Source organism: Zonotrichia leucophrys, chromosome 1 (genome assembly GCF_028769735.1).
Source record: "Zonotrichia leucophrys gambelii isolate GWCS_2022_RI chromosome 1, RI_Zleu_2.0, whole genome shotgun sequence".
Lineage (NCBI taxonomy): Eukaryota > Metazoa > Chordata > Aves > Passeriformes > Passerellidae > Zonotrichia > Zonotrichia leucophrys.
The window spans coordinates 1,241,189-1,256,386 of record NC_088169.1 but is presented as its reverse complement, the minus strand read 5'-3'; the positions used below and the strand labels follow the sequence as shown (position 1 = coordinate 1,256,386).

The 15,198-nt window shown below is 53.3% G+C and overlaps 1 protein-coding gene across 4 annotated transcripts in view; it reads right to left on the bottom strand.

Annotated features, from left to right (window-relative positions):
• The window catches only part of ITSN1 (intersectin 1), a 117,636-nt gene extending 102,591 nt beyond the window's left edge, over positions 1–15,045 (bottom strand). For 3 of the 4 annotated variants that reach the window (XM_064704346.1, XM_064704362.1, XM_064704372.1), the window contains exon 1: positions 14,902–15,045. The gene's annotated coding sequence lies outside the window, so the exon portion shown is untranslated. The remainder of the gene's footprint in view (positions 1–14,901) is intronic. The other variant, XM_064704354.1, reaches the window with a different exon arrangement.
• Between the last annotated feature and the right edge of the window lie 153 nt (positions 15,046–15,198).

Here is a 15,198-nt window from a genome sequence, read left to right as displayed (position 1 = left end):
TTATAGCACAGCAGGAACAAGGGGCACAATCTATAGCTCACACTTGCAGCAGTGGATTAAACCAGACAACCCCAACTCATCCAGGTGATTCAGAAGCTGCTGCCACTCCCGACTGTGGATCAGGATTCCTTTATCTCTCCATCTGCCTTGGCAGCAGCCTTTTCCCAGCAGGAGATGGCTGCAGGGCCACTCGCTGCAGCACCAACCCCAGCAGGGCTGGGCACAGCCTGAGAGCAGAGGCTCAGAGCTGCTCAGCTCTGCCTCCAGCACAGCTGCCAGCACCTCCAGAATAACCTCTGCACACTAAAAATACATTGCTGGTTATTCACCTTCTGAGCTGAGAGCTCGAAATGAAAACTGGCATTCTAATGATGAATCCACAACTTCATCAATCATTACCTTCTGAAACAGCAAGCAAGGGTTTATGGCAGTCACTTGGCTGCAGAAGTGTAACCCAAAGATATTTTACAGGAAAAATTAACTTGTCAATATTTCAACCGTTCAAAACCACCCTGTACTGACGCACTTACAATCAAACCTTCATCAGTCAAAAAAATCAGCAGTGAAGTTGACAATTCTCCTGGAAAGTACCACAGGTCTTTACTGGGGCTTGAAGTGAAGAGAAAACCCAAAATGAACTCACTGGGGTGAAGAGCTGGCTGCTTGCAGTGCCAGGATTCTGAACTTTTGCCTCAAAGTCAGCTTGTCCCCCTTTGGGGACAGGAAAGGGTAATAACACACAACCAGCACTGAGTGTGGAAAATGAATCTACAGAACCACAGGATGGTTTGGAAAGGACCTTAAACTCATAAACTCATCCCCTGCCATGGCAGGGACAGCTCCCACTGTCCCCAGTGTCCAGCCTGGCCTTGGGCACTGCCAGGGATGCAGGGGCAGCCCCAGCTGCTCTGGGCACCCTGTGCCAGGGCCTGCCCACCCTGCCAGGGAGGAAATTGTTCCTAATATCTGATCTAAACCTGTAATTTTTCAGTGTGAAGCCATTCCCTGTGTGCTGTCCCTGCATCCCCTGGCAATTGTCTCTCTCCAGCTTTCCTGGGGCTCCTCCAGGCCCTGCAAGGCCGCCCTGAGCTCAGCCCAAAGCTTCTCCTGTGCAGGTGAGCAATGCCAGCTGTGCCAGCCTTTCCTGCCAGCAGAGCTGCTCCATCCCTCTGCCCATCCTGGAGCCTCCTCTGGGCTCTGCAGCAGCTCCAGCTCCTCCCTGCGCTGGGGCAGCTCTGCAGGTGGGGAATCACCTGAGGGGCACAGGGACACAATCCCAATCCCAACCCCAACCCCAACCCCATCCCAATCCCAATCCCAACCCCAATCCCAATCCCAATCCCATCCCAATCCCAATCCCAACCCCATCCCTCTCCTGATCCCAGCTGGGGCTCAGCCCAGGGCAGGCCCAGCTCTCCCAGGGCTGCTCCCTCTGCTCATCCCAGCCTGGATTGATCCTGGGCTGCCCCATCCCAAGTGCAGCACTGGGTATTTCCTAATGCAGAACCAACAGAGACACTGAAGGTGCCAAGGATAACCCACAGCATTCTCCAGGTGACAAGTTCTGTCCCCAAGCTGTGACCAGGCAGACCCAGCACCATTATTACATCAAATGCACTTTGCTTTCTCACAGAAATGAAGAATTAAGTACCTGTAGAGATAAAACTATATGAACATGGCTCAGTTCTCATCTGGTTAATGCTGCTGCTGACAGTTTGAGAGCCCAAGCACTCAGCTCTCCTCCAAATGTTCAGCTGGACTGGTGAAACTTTAGGCAGGAAATCCCAAATTATGCAAGAAAAAAAAAAAGCAGTAAAAAAAAAGCCACTTCATATGTTTAAAGGAGGAAACAGCAAATAATCCTGAATTAAGGTCCCCAGCAAGAGATGCCCTCACACTCTACACTGAAGAGGCCATTCACTCACACACTTCTGTTCTTTTCTCCTTTCATTTGCAGTTCTCCAGCAAACATTATCCATGACAACTCTCAATCCACAGGAGCTCTGTATGGCAACAGCTCATGGCTTCCAGCCCTGAGGAATCTCACTAATGATTCCAATGGAATGAGGGCAAATGAAGGAATAACACAAGTATTGGGGTAAATGTTTGTCTGTGGCCCTTTTAATCATTGCTTGGACAGCTGGCAATTGGAATGCTCCAGGAGCAGGAAGAAAGGAGAAAAAACCCCAAGCAGCACCTCTTGTTCCTTCAGGACATGAACAAAGGAAAAGATTCTTGAATTGGGCCCAGCAGAAAAATCAGCATCTTCCAATGCTGAGATCATTCCCTGAGCCTTCTGGAAGGTTCCTGTGTAAGGCTTGCAGGGGCCTCCCCAACCCTGGCAGCCAGGACAGGCTCAGAGCACTGCTAAAATCCTCCAGGAACCGGAGCAATCAGGCTGGAATGAGGCACAGAAACTGGGCAACAGAGCAAACCCTGCAGGCTGGGGGGGAAATGCAACAGCTCAGGGCAACGTGCACCAGAACCTGCCAGGGAACTCTGGGGAGCTCCAACAGCCACCATGGAAAAGGAGGCAGAGCTTCCTGAAACACAGACAGGCACGGCAGGGCTGAGGCCAGAAACCCCTGAATCCCACAAGGAACCCCTGAATCCCACAAGGAACCCCTGAATCCCAAAAGGAACCCGTGAATCCCAAAAGGAACCCGTGAATCCCAAAAGGAACCCCACAATCCCACAAGGAACCCCACAATCCCACAAGGAACCCCAGAATCCCACAAGGAACCCCACAATCCCACAAGGAACCCCACAATCCCACAAGGAACCCCACAATCCCACAAGGAACCCCAGAATCCCACAAGGAACCCCAGAATCCCACAAGGATTGCATTGGGAGGGACCCTAAAGCTCACCCCATCCCAGCCCTGCCATGGCAGGGACACCTCTCACTGTGCCAGGCTCTCCAAGGCAGTGCCAGCCTGGCCTTGGGCACTGCCAGGGATCCAGGGCAGCCCCAGCTGCTCTGGGCACCCTGTGCCAGCCCAAATTGGGCTACCAGAGGACTGAGTTTTGTGTTTTGCTCACCTACTGCAGAATTTGGAGAGCCTTCTGTGAGTTTTTATGAAATTCATTTCAGTGCTGGCAGCTCAGGAAGCTGTTAGAGCACTTTAAATAAAACCTGCAGAATATTAAGGCACATCCAAACTCACCTGCCTGAACAGGCCAACAGCACACGTGGCTTCCCCCAAAGCCTGGAGAGAACATTCCTAACAAATCCTGCAGGGATCCAGCGTGAAGGGCAAGAGGCACCCTGCCCACATCCTGGGGCTCAGGCTGCTTCCCCAGAGACTAAACCAGCTTGGATGAGACAGGTAACACCTTGAGATTGGATATTCCAGGGGACTGCACATGGGCGTTCAATGGAGCCCTGGAACACACTCTGTGTGACAGAATTGATGTGCTTTGGGAAACAGCAGTTGCAGAGCATCAGCCCCAGTAACACACAGAAATCACGTGAGAATTAAACATCATGAAAAAAAAAACCAAAAAGCCTGAGGGGGAGCCATGGATGTTCCAAGCAGGATCTCTCAGTTGCAACTGAGATTTAATTTGGTTTCAATGCAAAGTTCAGTGTTTAGACCCATAACAAACTCCCACAAACCTCATTTTTTAAATGCTTCTCCCTAGACCAGACAGACTGAACAGATACACAGAGATCTGAGGGAGAAAATAAAAATACAGAGCCATAACATGAAAAGGTAACAGGCTGGCCAAAGTGTGAGTAACCAGATGACAGTGCCAGAGGGCAGAGATGCAGCAGCCCTGCCCCTGCCAGCCATTGAGAGGCAGCAATAGAGGAGCCCTGCAAGGAGGCTCCGAGCCAGCCCCGGCCCCAGGCACAAAGAACTTCACACATTATTTCAGTCACCTTGCCAAGAACTTCCCCGCTGTATCCAACACTCACCACTGAATCTGGAAGGAATATAATGCTCCTATAGCAACCAGCTGTGGAGATATTTTTCAAACAGAACAAATTGGATACAAATGCCAAATACTTTCCCAAGTAGTTTAGCCTATTCCTAGTGGGAGGAGAAAACTCTGGTCAGCGCTGTGATCCAAAACACAGTGTAAATCTGAGTTCTGAGAACTCAGGCAGCTGAAAACAAATCTGATAACCAGGAGCAGATAAACAGACAGCCAGGTGTGCACCTTCTGTTAATCTGCCAGGACACAGCTCCAGCAGCCTCTCCTTGGGAGCAGCATTTCCATGAGACTTTTCCACGCTGGTTACACACCCCCACCAACAGCCCAACTTTACACATATTGCCATGTCCCTTGGAAGAGCTCATCAGGGAATCTTCTGGGGAGGTGAAGCAGTCACAAAACACACCAGCTCTGCAGTGGCACCTGCACATGGATCACAGCAAGAGACCTGGAGGGGCTGGAGCCTGTCCAGGGCAGGGAATGGAGCTGGGAAGGGGCTGCAGAATCCCTGAGGGAGCTGGAAGGGGCTGCAGAATCCCTGAGGGAGCTGGGAAGGGGCTGCAGAATCCCTGAGGAGCTGGAAGGGGCTGCAGAATCCCTGAGGGAGCTGGGAAGGGGCTGCAGAATCCCTGAGGAGCTGGGAAGGGGCTGCAGAATCCCTGAGGGAGCTGGAAGGGGCTGCAGAATCCCTGAGGAGCTGGGAAGGGGCTGCAGAATCCCTGAGGAGCTGGGAAGGGGCTGCAGAATCCCTGAGGAGCTGGGAAGGGGCTGCAGAATCCCTGAGGGAGCTGGAAGGGGCTGCAGAATCCCTGAGGAGCTGGGAAGGGGCTGCAGAATCCCTGAGGGAGCTGGAAGGGGCTGGAGAATCCCTGAGGAGCTGGAAGGGGCTGGAGAATCCCTGAGGAGCTGGAAGGGGCTGCAGAATCCCTGAGGGAGCTGGAAGGGGCTGCAGAATCCCTGAGGAGCTGGAAGGGGCTGGGGCTGGAGCAAAGGAGGCTCAGGGGCCCTCGTGGCTCTGCACAAGGCCCTGCCAGGAGGGCACAGCCGGGGGGGTCGGGCTCTGCTCGCAGGGAACAGGGACAGGAGCAGAGGGAGCGGCCTCAGGCTGGGCCAGGGCAGGCTCAGCTGGGACAGCAGCAGCAATTTGCCCATGGAAAGGGAGCTCAGGCCTTGGCAGGGGCTGCCCAGGGAGCTTTGCAGTGCCCATCCCTGCAGGTGTGCCCTGGAGGTGGCACTGAGTGCTCTGGGCTGGGCACAAGGTGCCCATGGGGCACAGCTGGCACTGCATGGGCTGGCAGGGCTGTGCCAGCCCCAGGGATTTGGGATTCTCTGTAATCTGGGCCCTGTGAAGCCCCAGAACCATGCAGGGATCTGGCTCTCACCACGTTCAGATGGAGCCACTCCTGCTCCAGGTTTCCTGATGTGCAGAGCCATAACAAGATCCAACCTCCCTCCTGCAGGCCAGCAAGCTGAAGCATTTTTCTCAGCAAAACAAGAACGAGACACCCTGAGAATTCGTGGTTGTGCTTTCCCCTAGCTCAAAGACAAACCAGCAAACCTCCATGTAACTTGTAAAAATAAAGAAAATCAAGTCTAATATTAGGCTCATGCACATCAGCCCAAGTGCACATCTTTGGAATGTTTATTTTAGAAGTCTACAAATCAAAAGAGAGGTGGAAACCACTGAACTAGGTAACAGCTCTCCTTCCTTCTATCACAACAAGGCTTTGTTTCTATTTAAATCTTCACAGAATAAAGTTTTTAATCTTTAATGAGACATAGCCAAGCTAATGCAAGATGGAATGATTGGTAGGATGCATTTCACCCGGTTTCATAACACTGTATACACAGGGATAACAACAGAACCCAGCAGGTAAATGTCTGAGATCCCAGCATGGTTTGGGCTGGGAGGGACCCTAAAGCTCATCCACTGTGCCAGGCTGCTGCAGCCCCAGTGCCCAGCCTGGCCTTGGGCACTGCCAGGGATGCAGGGGTTTGGAATCACAGAATCCCAGACTGATTTGGGTTGGGAGGGACCTCAGAGCCCACCCAGTGCCCACCCTGCCATGGCAGGGACACCTCCCACTGTCCCCAGTGTCCAGCCTGGCCTTGGGCACTGCCAGGGATGCAGGGGCAGCCCCAGCTGCTCTGGGCACCCTGTGCCAGGGCCTGCCCACCCTGCCAGGGAACAATTCCTCATTGCCAATGTCCCACCCAGCCCTGGGAGCCATTCCCTGGCTCCTGTCACTCCATGTCCCTGCAGGGACTGACAAGAGCCTCAGCTGGGATGGAACCATTTCCCCTTTGGTCAGCTCTGCCCACTGCAGAGCCTGGCTCCTCCTGCCATCTCAGCTCCTTCACAGAAATCCTGGAGAACTGGCCCAGGGTGCCCAGAGCAGCTGGGGCTGCCCCTGCATCCCTGGCAGTGCCCAGGGCCAGGCTGGACACTGGGGACAGTGGGAGGTGTCCCTGGGTGGCTCTGAGTCCCTCCCAGCCATTCAGGGAGTGCCAGAACAGCCAGGGCAGCCCCTTGTCCATGGCTGGTACAAACCAGGCCCTGCTGGTGCCACAGTGAACTCAGTGAGAGCAGAGCCAGCCTGGGGAGCTGCCCCCTGCTCTATCCAGGTCACTGCAGCCTCCTGCCCTTGCATTTACTGCCTTTCCAAACCTCCCAGCTAAAAGCTGTCTCAGAGGGAGAGGAACTGCACACAGGGGTCTCTGGGGAGGATTCAAGGACTTTTGTTAAACAAGTATTTATTTATTTCTCCCCACTCCTCTTTTTTTCCCCCTCCCTTCTGAAGCTGGGAAAGGACAGCAAAGCACAATAAACCTGCCCACAAAAGGAAGTGAAGTGTCACCAGAATTTCAGTGCTCAGGTTCCCTGGCTCTCATTTCAGTGCACAAAGCTGCACTGAGTCAGCAGTTTTCATTCATAACGCTGGCAGGATTTTGAAGGGGGTGTTTTCAAGAGGAGGACTCCGTTTCTGTCACTGGTTTGAATTGCCAAGCAGAATGTCTGAGTTTAACAGAACAACTGAAGAGATTCCCATGAGCACACTCCCTGCCCCAGCCACGCCGTGCTGTGCTTTCCCTAAGAAACCGCAGGTGGTTTAATCCAGGATTGCACCAAGGTAATCCAGGGAGAGCCGGAACTTGGCATTACAGACCAGATTCTGGAACCCCAGGAACTGAGCGGCTCCAGCAGCATGGCCTGATTTCCCTGGAGCTACAGAGTTACATTGTCCTGGTGGAAGCACTGAGGGCAGGAAAAATGCAACATTATTTCTGACACCTCACGTGATCACTGACTGCAGCAACGTTATCACCCATCACAAAATCCTCCTGGCCTCTTAATGCCATCAAACTCCTCAAAACCCCCAGGACACAATGGGCACAAAGTTCATTATTCAGGCAGCAGCAGAGCCCAGGCAGCAATGAGTGCAGCAGAACAGAGAGCAGCCTGTGAGGCTGAGGTTCAGTAACATGTCATCCATCCCTGGAACTCCCTCAGCTCTGCCAGCCCAGCAGCAGCAGCCAAGGCACTGAAAGGTCAGAGCTGGGGCTCTGCTGCCCTGCTCCAGCTCCAGCTCTGCCACCCTGCCCCTGCCCTGCCACCCTGCTCCAGCTCTGCCACCCTGCATTCAGCTCTGCCACCCTGCATTCAGCTCTGCCACCAGCTCTGCCACCCTGCCCCTGCCCTGCCACCCTGCATTCAGCTCTGCCACCCGGCATTCAGCTCTGCCACCCTGCCCCAGCTCCAGCTCTGCCACTTTGCCGCTGCCCTGCCACCCTGCTCCAGCTCTGCCATCCTGCCCCTGCCTGCCCCTGCCCTGCCCCAGCTCCAGCTCTGCCACCCTGCCTCAGCTCTGCCACCCTGCCCCAGCTCTGCCATCCTGCATTCAGCTAAAGCTCTGCCACCCTGCATTCAGCTCTGCCACCCTGCCCCAGCTCTGCCACCCTGCATTCAGCTCTGCCACCCTGCATTCAGCTCTGCCACCCTGCATTCAGCTCTGCCACCCTGCCCCAGCTCTGCCACCCTGCATTCAGCTCTGCCACCCTGCATTCAGCTCTGCCACCCTGCATTCAGCTCTGCCACCCTGCATTCAGCTCTGCCACCCTGCCCCTGCCCTGCCACCCTGCCCCAGCTCCAGCTCTGCCACCCTGCATTCAGCTCTGCCACCCTGCCCCTGCCCTGCCACCCTGCATTCAGCTCTGCCACCCTGCCCCAGCACTGCCACCAGCTCTGCCACCCTGCCCCAGCTCTCCTGCCCTGCCTCCAAGTGATGTGAAGTCCAGCAAGGACAAAGCAATCCTGCCTACTCCTTTCATTCCTGCAGTTCTCCTTCTCCTCCTGTCTCAGCAAGGACTCCAAAGTCTGTCACAAGAGACAAGCGGGAGCAGAGTGAAACCAGCTCAGATCCCACCAGCTCACCTGAGACATTCTGAATTGTCCAATTGCAACCCCAAGTGTTTGGCTGCAGTTTGACCAAGAAGCAAAACACAAACACATCAGCACTGAAAGAGCTGCCCAGGGAGGGTTGCAGTGCCCATCCCTGCAGGTGGCACTGAGTGCTCTGGGCTGGGGACAAGGTGCCCATGGAGCTGGCACTGCATGGGCTGGCAGGGCTTTGCCAGCACCAGGGATTTGGGATTCTGGGAAATGCTGATGTTTGATCCCACATCACATTTTGCTGTACACGGACTGTATGCAAATTAAAAGTGTGATTAACAGAAAACTTTGCCAGATTTCCTAAAATCACAGAGTCACAGAATGTCCTGAGCTGCAGGGACCCCCAGGGACCCCCCAGTGCCAGCCCTGCCCTGCCCAGAGCCCACCAAGCCCAGCCTGGGCATCCCTGGCAGCTCCTGGAGCTGTGGCAGCCTCGGGGCCGTGCCCATTCCCTGGGCAGTGCCAGCACCCTCTGGGCAAGAACCTTGCCCTAAAACCCAACCTAAATCCCTGCAGGCCCAGCCCCAGCTGCTCCCTGGGTGCTGTCCCTGCCACCAGAGAGAAGAACAGGAATGGGCACTGCACGTTCATGGAGAGCTGGGGGACAGGAGAGGCACTCAGGGTTTGGTTTGAAGTTCTAAACTCTTTGGGTTCAATATCCCCGGTATTTCACACAGATACAGTGACTTTTAGAGCCACACAATGGCATTTGTCAGCAGCTCAGAGTAATGCTGAGAGCACTTGACTCCAAAGGATGCAGCTTTCTCCCTCCTCACAAAGCAAAATTGTTCTGCTTGCATCATCTGCAGACAGCACGAGTTCCAAGCAATGGCCTCAGATTTAGAGACTGAGCTGAGAGAGCAGCACCAAACAATCCATGGCAGACAATCCTGCCAGACTGCAGCTGGAGAACTTCCTATTCCTGTGCCACAAGAGCTCTCCAGTCCCTGTGCACAGCTCTGGGATTTATGGTCATGCTTCACTCCTGAGTCTGCAGAAAGGATGACTAAACACGCTGAAAAAGGCATGGAGCTGGGAAAGTGAGAGTGCTGCACAGGCTCCAGCTCCATTCGGATAACAGCAGTGATAAGGGAGCAGCTCTGAGCAGGGGTAACACCTCAGCCTCCTGGCAGCCCAGCAGCTTGGGGGCAGAGGGCAGGAAATGGGAGGATGCACCTGCCTCAGCCCCACACCAATAAAGGATGTGCTGGTCACAGCCAGCATCCCCTCTGCTCCCACCTCAGCCACCCAAAGGGCTCTGGGCCCCGGGAAGTGCCAGCCCTGGGAGAGACCCCGATGCCAAGGAATGCACAGATCCTGGCACAGCCAGCTGAGCCGCTCAGCGATGCCCACATGGCACCGAGGGCTGCCCCACCCAAACAATGAACTGCACTTGCCTCCTTCCTCTGGCCATGCCAGCCTCATTTGGCAACATTTCCTTGAAGCAACCTCATTTCTCAGCAGCAAACACCCACAAAAACGGGATTTCAGTCACACTTCTTAAATCCATGCACTGTGTTCAATAGCAGGTTGCTGATTGTTCTTTAATAAGCACATTATATTGGTGTGGTTTGAGAGCAGAACAGCAGAACAGGCAGAAGTTTCCAAGCTGGATAAAAGCTGTTTCCAAACTTTGTCCTTAGACATTTCAAAAATCCACAATGTCCTGCCATGAATTTAAGTACAGATGACCTTATGTGAAAACATATTTTAACACTTTTATGCTTTGAACTCTTCCTCTGAATAGGAATTTTACAAACCAGAACTTAAAAAAAAAAAAGAACAAAACTATAAGGAGCAGTTGGAAAAGAACAGGGGAAAACTTTGTTACATGTCTGCTTTTAAATGCAGTGTTTCCCTGAACACCTGCAGTAACTTCAGCCAACACCAAAATCTGCCCTCCTCTCTTTGATGCTTATTCTGTTGTTTGCAGTCCAAGCCCACACAGAAGAATAGAACTGTTAACAAGGAAGAAAATTTTTAAAGTATTTCAGATCTCTCTACAACCCAGTGCCAGTTCCAAAGCTTTTCCTGGCTGGGATTGGCCCTTCCAATCCCCAACAGAACAAAACCCAAGAACACACAAAGGAAATGGCCATGCCAACAGCAACCCCACACAGGAGCCTGTCTGTCTGTCTGTCTGTCAGCTCCGTTCATCCAGCTGGGCTTGCATGTGACTCAAAGGAAAATGTCACTTTTGCTCAAGAAACTCCAGGATTACATCACCCCATTTGGTACATGACCAGATTAGTGGTGGTTTATTACAAAACACAGCTCTCAAGCTGTCAGCTTTTATGATTCTCTGTAAGAATTAACTGTGCTTCCCCAAAATGCCCTGGAGATTGATGGAGTTATTTAACTTGCACTGGTAACCGAGCTCCTGGCAGCACCAAAAGCTCAGGAATCCCCACACAACCTGCCCACACCTGGAGGCCACGTAAAACTTACTGAAAAACCAATAAATATTGCACCTGGAGTTCACAGGCCAGCCCACAACCTGCTGCATGGGAATGTGAAATTGGAATGTAAATGAAAAAATGTATTTTTCCAGTGGCCCAGCATCCAGCCTGGCCTCGGGCACTGCCAGGGATGCAGGGATGGAATTCCATCCCATTCCTCATTCCCAATCTCCCACCCAACCCTGCCCTCTGGCACTTGGGATTATTTCACAGGAATATTTCAATGCAGTAATTTGGATTATTTCACAGGAACATTTCAATGCAGCAATTTGGATTATTTCACAGGGATATTTCAATGCAGTAATTTGGATTATTTCACAGGAATATTTCAATGCAGTAATTTGGATTATTTCACAGGGATATTTCAATGCAGTAATTTGGATTATTTCACAGGAACATTTAAATGCAGTAATTTGGATTATTTCACAGGGACATTTCAATGCAGTAATTTGGATTATTTCTGTATGAAGCACAGAAACCCCTGTGCTCCAGAGGTTACTCTGAGTCCTGCAGAGAGGAGCAGCCATTCCAGGTGGCCCCATGGGAATCCTGGAATGGGAACCCCTCAGGAATCACAGGTTTATTGCAGGTGTTCTGTGCATTTTGTATTATTTGTGTATTAATAACTATTTCCTAGAGACTGTGCATTGCTGTGGAGAACACGAGCCTGCACCTTGGGATGATGCACAGCTGAACCCTGGCCAGTCATTTACTGCTCATGCCCAGGGTTAATCCTTCAGAGATACTGAGGGAGAGATGAAAACCCCAATCATCTGAAATCATGGAAATTATCATCTGAAATCATGGAAATTATCATCTGAAATCATGGAAATGTGAACGACCAAAATACAGAGGAAAACCTGAACTTTTGAGACAACGTGTCTCCAGTGGAATGACTCTAATAGTGCCAGTAGGATTTGCTAATCCACACTATTAGTAGCAATATATTTACCTGTAATTTGGAATATACCAGCAGGCCTTGATTTTGCAGGATTGCCATCCCACAAAAGCTTGCTGTTACCAACTCCCAGGAAGGGGAGCTGAGCTCTCCCAGCTGTGGGCACACAGCCATGAGGGCCAGTGCAGGGAAAGGGACTGGGACTGGAAACTGCTGCTGAAGACAAACACAGCACAGACTGGGGTTTCAGACACTTCAGATTATTTCACAATTCCACACTCACATTTTACCACACAACCTGTTGAAAAGCAGAGTTCACAGAGAAAAGATGTCCACTTGGACAACAGCACTAATTAATTCAATTACCTTAAAAACAACATGTGAAAAAGTAAAATATAACATCCAACACATGCAAGACAAAACCAAACTGGATGCACTATGTCAGCCAAGTTTTCAGGGTTTTCACTGATTGCAACGAAGGGAATGCTGTAAAAATGCATCAAAAATAGAATCATCTTTCTTCCTGAGAATGCCCAAGGATACCTCTCTTCCCTCCTTCCCACTCAGAATTATTTAATTTCTATTAAATAGAAATGTTCTATTCTGGTCAAGAAGCTGATCCTCTGGAGGGCCAGACAATGCCCTGTTCACACAGGAGATTAGTTTCTAATTACTATCAGTAATTAGTGCTCTCCTGCAGCCAGAGCTGGAATTTCTGTCAGAGCTGAGCAGCTCCAGCCCTGGCACACACAGAGCCCAGAGGTTCATTCCAGGCAGGTGGATCCAGCAGACACCTCCGTGGTGCCTCCCAAAGCCCACAGTTGGTGTTTGCTGGATGAGGGCCTGGCAAACCCTGCTCTAAACCCTTCCATCCGCAATTAAAACCCCGTAGAGGCAATGGCAGCCCAAAATAACCAGTGCAACCGAGTACATTCCTTTGGAATTCCACAAAGGGCACTTTTAGAGAGGCTGGCTGCTTGTGCCACAGATCCCACAGAGGGTCTGCACCTCTCCCTGAGCTTTCCTGTGCCCAAGCCATTCATCAGCAGCTCTCAGCCTGGAGCCCGCTCTGATTGTCCAGCCCCCCTCCCAGTTTCATGCTTGGCAAGTAAAAACAAAAGCGAGTTGCTGCGGAGGGGGCAGCCCAAGTTCAGCAGCTGTGTCCCACGCTGGAGCAGCGAGCACACACAGCAGCTGAGGCAGCCCTGGGCTCTGCTAGGGGAAAAGAAACCAAAACCCCTCCCATCTCTGGGCTCCAAGCAGGACAACTCTGAGCCGCCCCACAGAGGTGTCCCCAAACCAAGCTGCTGCTGGCTCATGCTGCTCTGCCGCTGCACACAGCACGGGGGATGCTCAGGGCTGAGAACTGATCACACAGTCCCAAATGGTTTGGGATGGGGGGACCCTAAATCCCACCCAGTGCCACCCCTGCCATGGCAGGGACACCTCCCACTGTCCCCAGTGTCCAGCCTGGCCTTGGGCACTGCCAGGGATGCAGGGGCAGCCCCAGCTGCTCTGGGCACCCTGTGCCAGGGAAGAATTTCTTACAGAAAACTCCCACCCCACTGATCTCCCCGTTCCTAAACCCATTGCTTGTATTTTCCTTAACTTTTTCCCCTTTATTCCTCCATTCCTCCTTTCCCTGGAGTTATCCTCCTGAAAGCTGCAATTCCAATCCCTGATTACAGTACAAAGACAGGCCATAAAAGGCTGCCCAACGTCATGATTCACAAACATTTCACTGCTGGATTCACATTCTTTCCTGAAGCCAAATCTATCCTAATTGCAGGATTAGAGGCATTAAGGAAAGGCCACCAAACAGCAGTGACAGAGGGAACAGGCACTGCAGGTCATGGCTCTGAGAGCCCAATCCTTGCTTTATCTAGGAACCAGGACAGAATGGAACATTCTCAGGCAAACACAGCTACTCTGCAAAGGATCATGGAATATCCTGAGGGCAGGGACCCCCAGGGACCCCCCAGTGCCAGCCCTGCCCTGCCCAGAGCCCACCAAGCCCAGCCTGGGCATCCCTGGCAGCTCCTGGAGCTGTGGCAGCCTCGGGGCCGTGCCCATTCCCTGGGCAGTGCCAGCACCCTCTGGGCAAGAACCTTGCCCTGAAACCCAACCTAAATCCCTCCAGGCCCAGCCCCAGCTGCTCCCTGGGTGCTGAGGAAGTTTGCAAGGGAAGTTACAGGTGACTACAGCAAAAGGTAAAAGAAAGAAGGAAAGATGGTGTGAAGTAACACTCTCCAGAGTTAGCAACACCCAAAATACAGTCTGGCTTTTTGATTGAAGAAAATGCATCCATTCAGAGCATGACTCCAATATATATTCAGTTAATATCCTCAGGTATTGCCTTAAATATCTATTGCCGTATAAACTCCAAAAAAGAAGCACTTTGAAGCTGGGCAGTGGGAAGAGATAAAGGACAGAGTGTTTCTTGCTTTAACGAGGGCCACACCATGCCACCTGGAATGCTGGCTGTTTCACTAACAGGAATTATTTCCTAAACAATACTCTCTGATGAGCCATGGAAGCATTTTCCCTTCACGGCGCTGGAATTCACAGAAAATACCGTTTTCCACAAGCAAACCCCATATTTCACCCCAAATAAAGCAGCAGCTGAACCAGAACAAAAGGGAATATCATGCACAACCGTGCCTGCTCAGCCGAGCAGAGGCTCCCACAGGGACACAGCCCCATCCAGGGACCGGCTTCCTTTCCCTGACACCGGGACAACATTCCCACATTCATTCCCCGCTCCCTGTGCCCTTTGCCGAGCCCTGAGGGACGGCACTGCCCAGAGCTGGCGTTCCAGGGAGCGGCATTCCAGGGAACGGCATTCCCGGCCCGGGGCTCTCCCCGCTCCCCTCCTCAGGGCGCGGGCAGCGGCGGCAGCGGGACCAAGGTGATCCCAGCCCGGGATCCCCGCGGCGGCGGCACCGCACCCGCTACGGGCACAGCCGGCCCCAGGAGGGGCGCAGCATCGCTCACCGCCCGCCCCGGCAGGCGAGGGCAGGAGCCGGCCCTGGCACCGCGACACGCCCGGGCACCGTGAGGGGCTGAGGCGGCGCTGCCCCCCCGCCGGCCTGGGCTGAACGGCCGCCGCTCGCAGCCCGCGCCCCCCGCTGCCCCCGTCCCGCCGGGCCGTACCTCATGTCTGTGCGGGCCCTACTCACAGCCGCGGCCGCGGCCAGGGCACCGAGGGGCCGGAGGGGCCGGAGCGGCGCCCGCAGCCGCCTCCGCCGGACGCGCCATCGCCGCCCTCGCCCCGTCTGAGGGGAGGGGGGAGGAGCCCCTCGCGGCCGCCGTACTGACGCGCGGCCGCGGTCCCCTCGTGACCGACAGGGAGTATCACCAATCAGAGCTCGCTAAAGGGGCGGAGTCCCGCACCCTTCGACCAATCAGAGCTCTGACAGTCCCTCTCTGACGCGCGACCTCCGCCCGCCC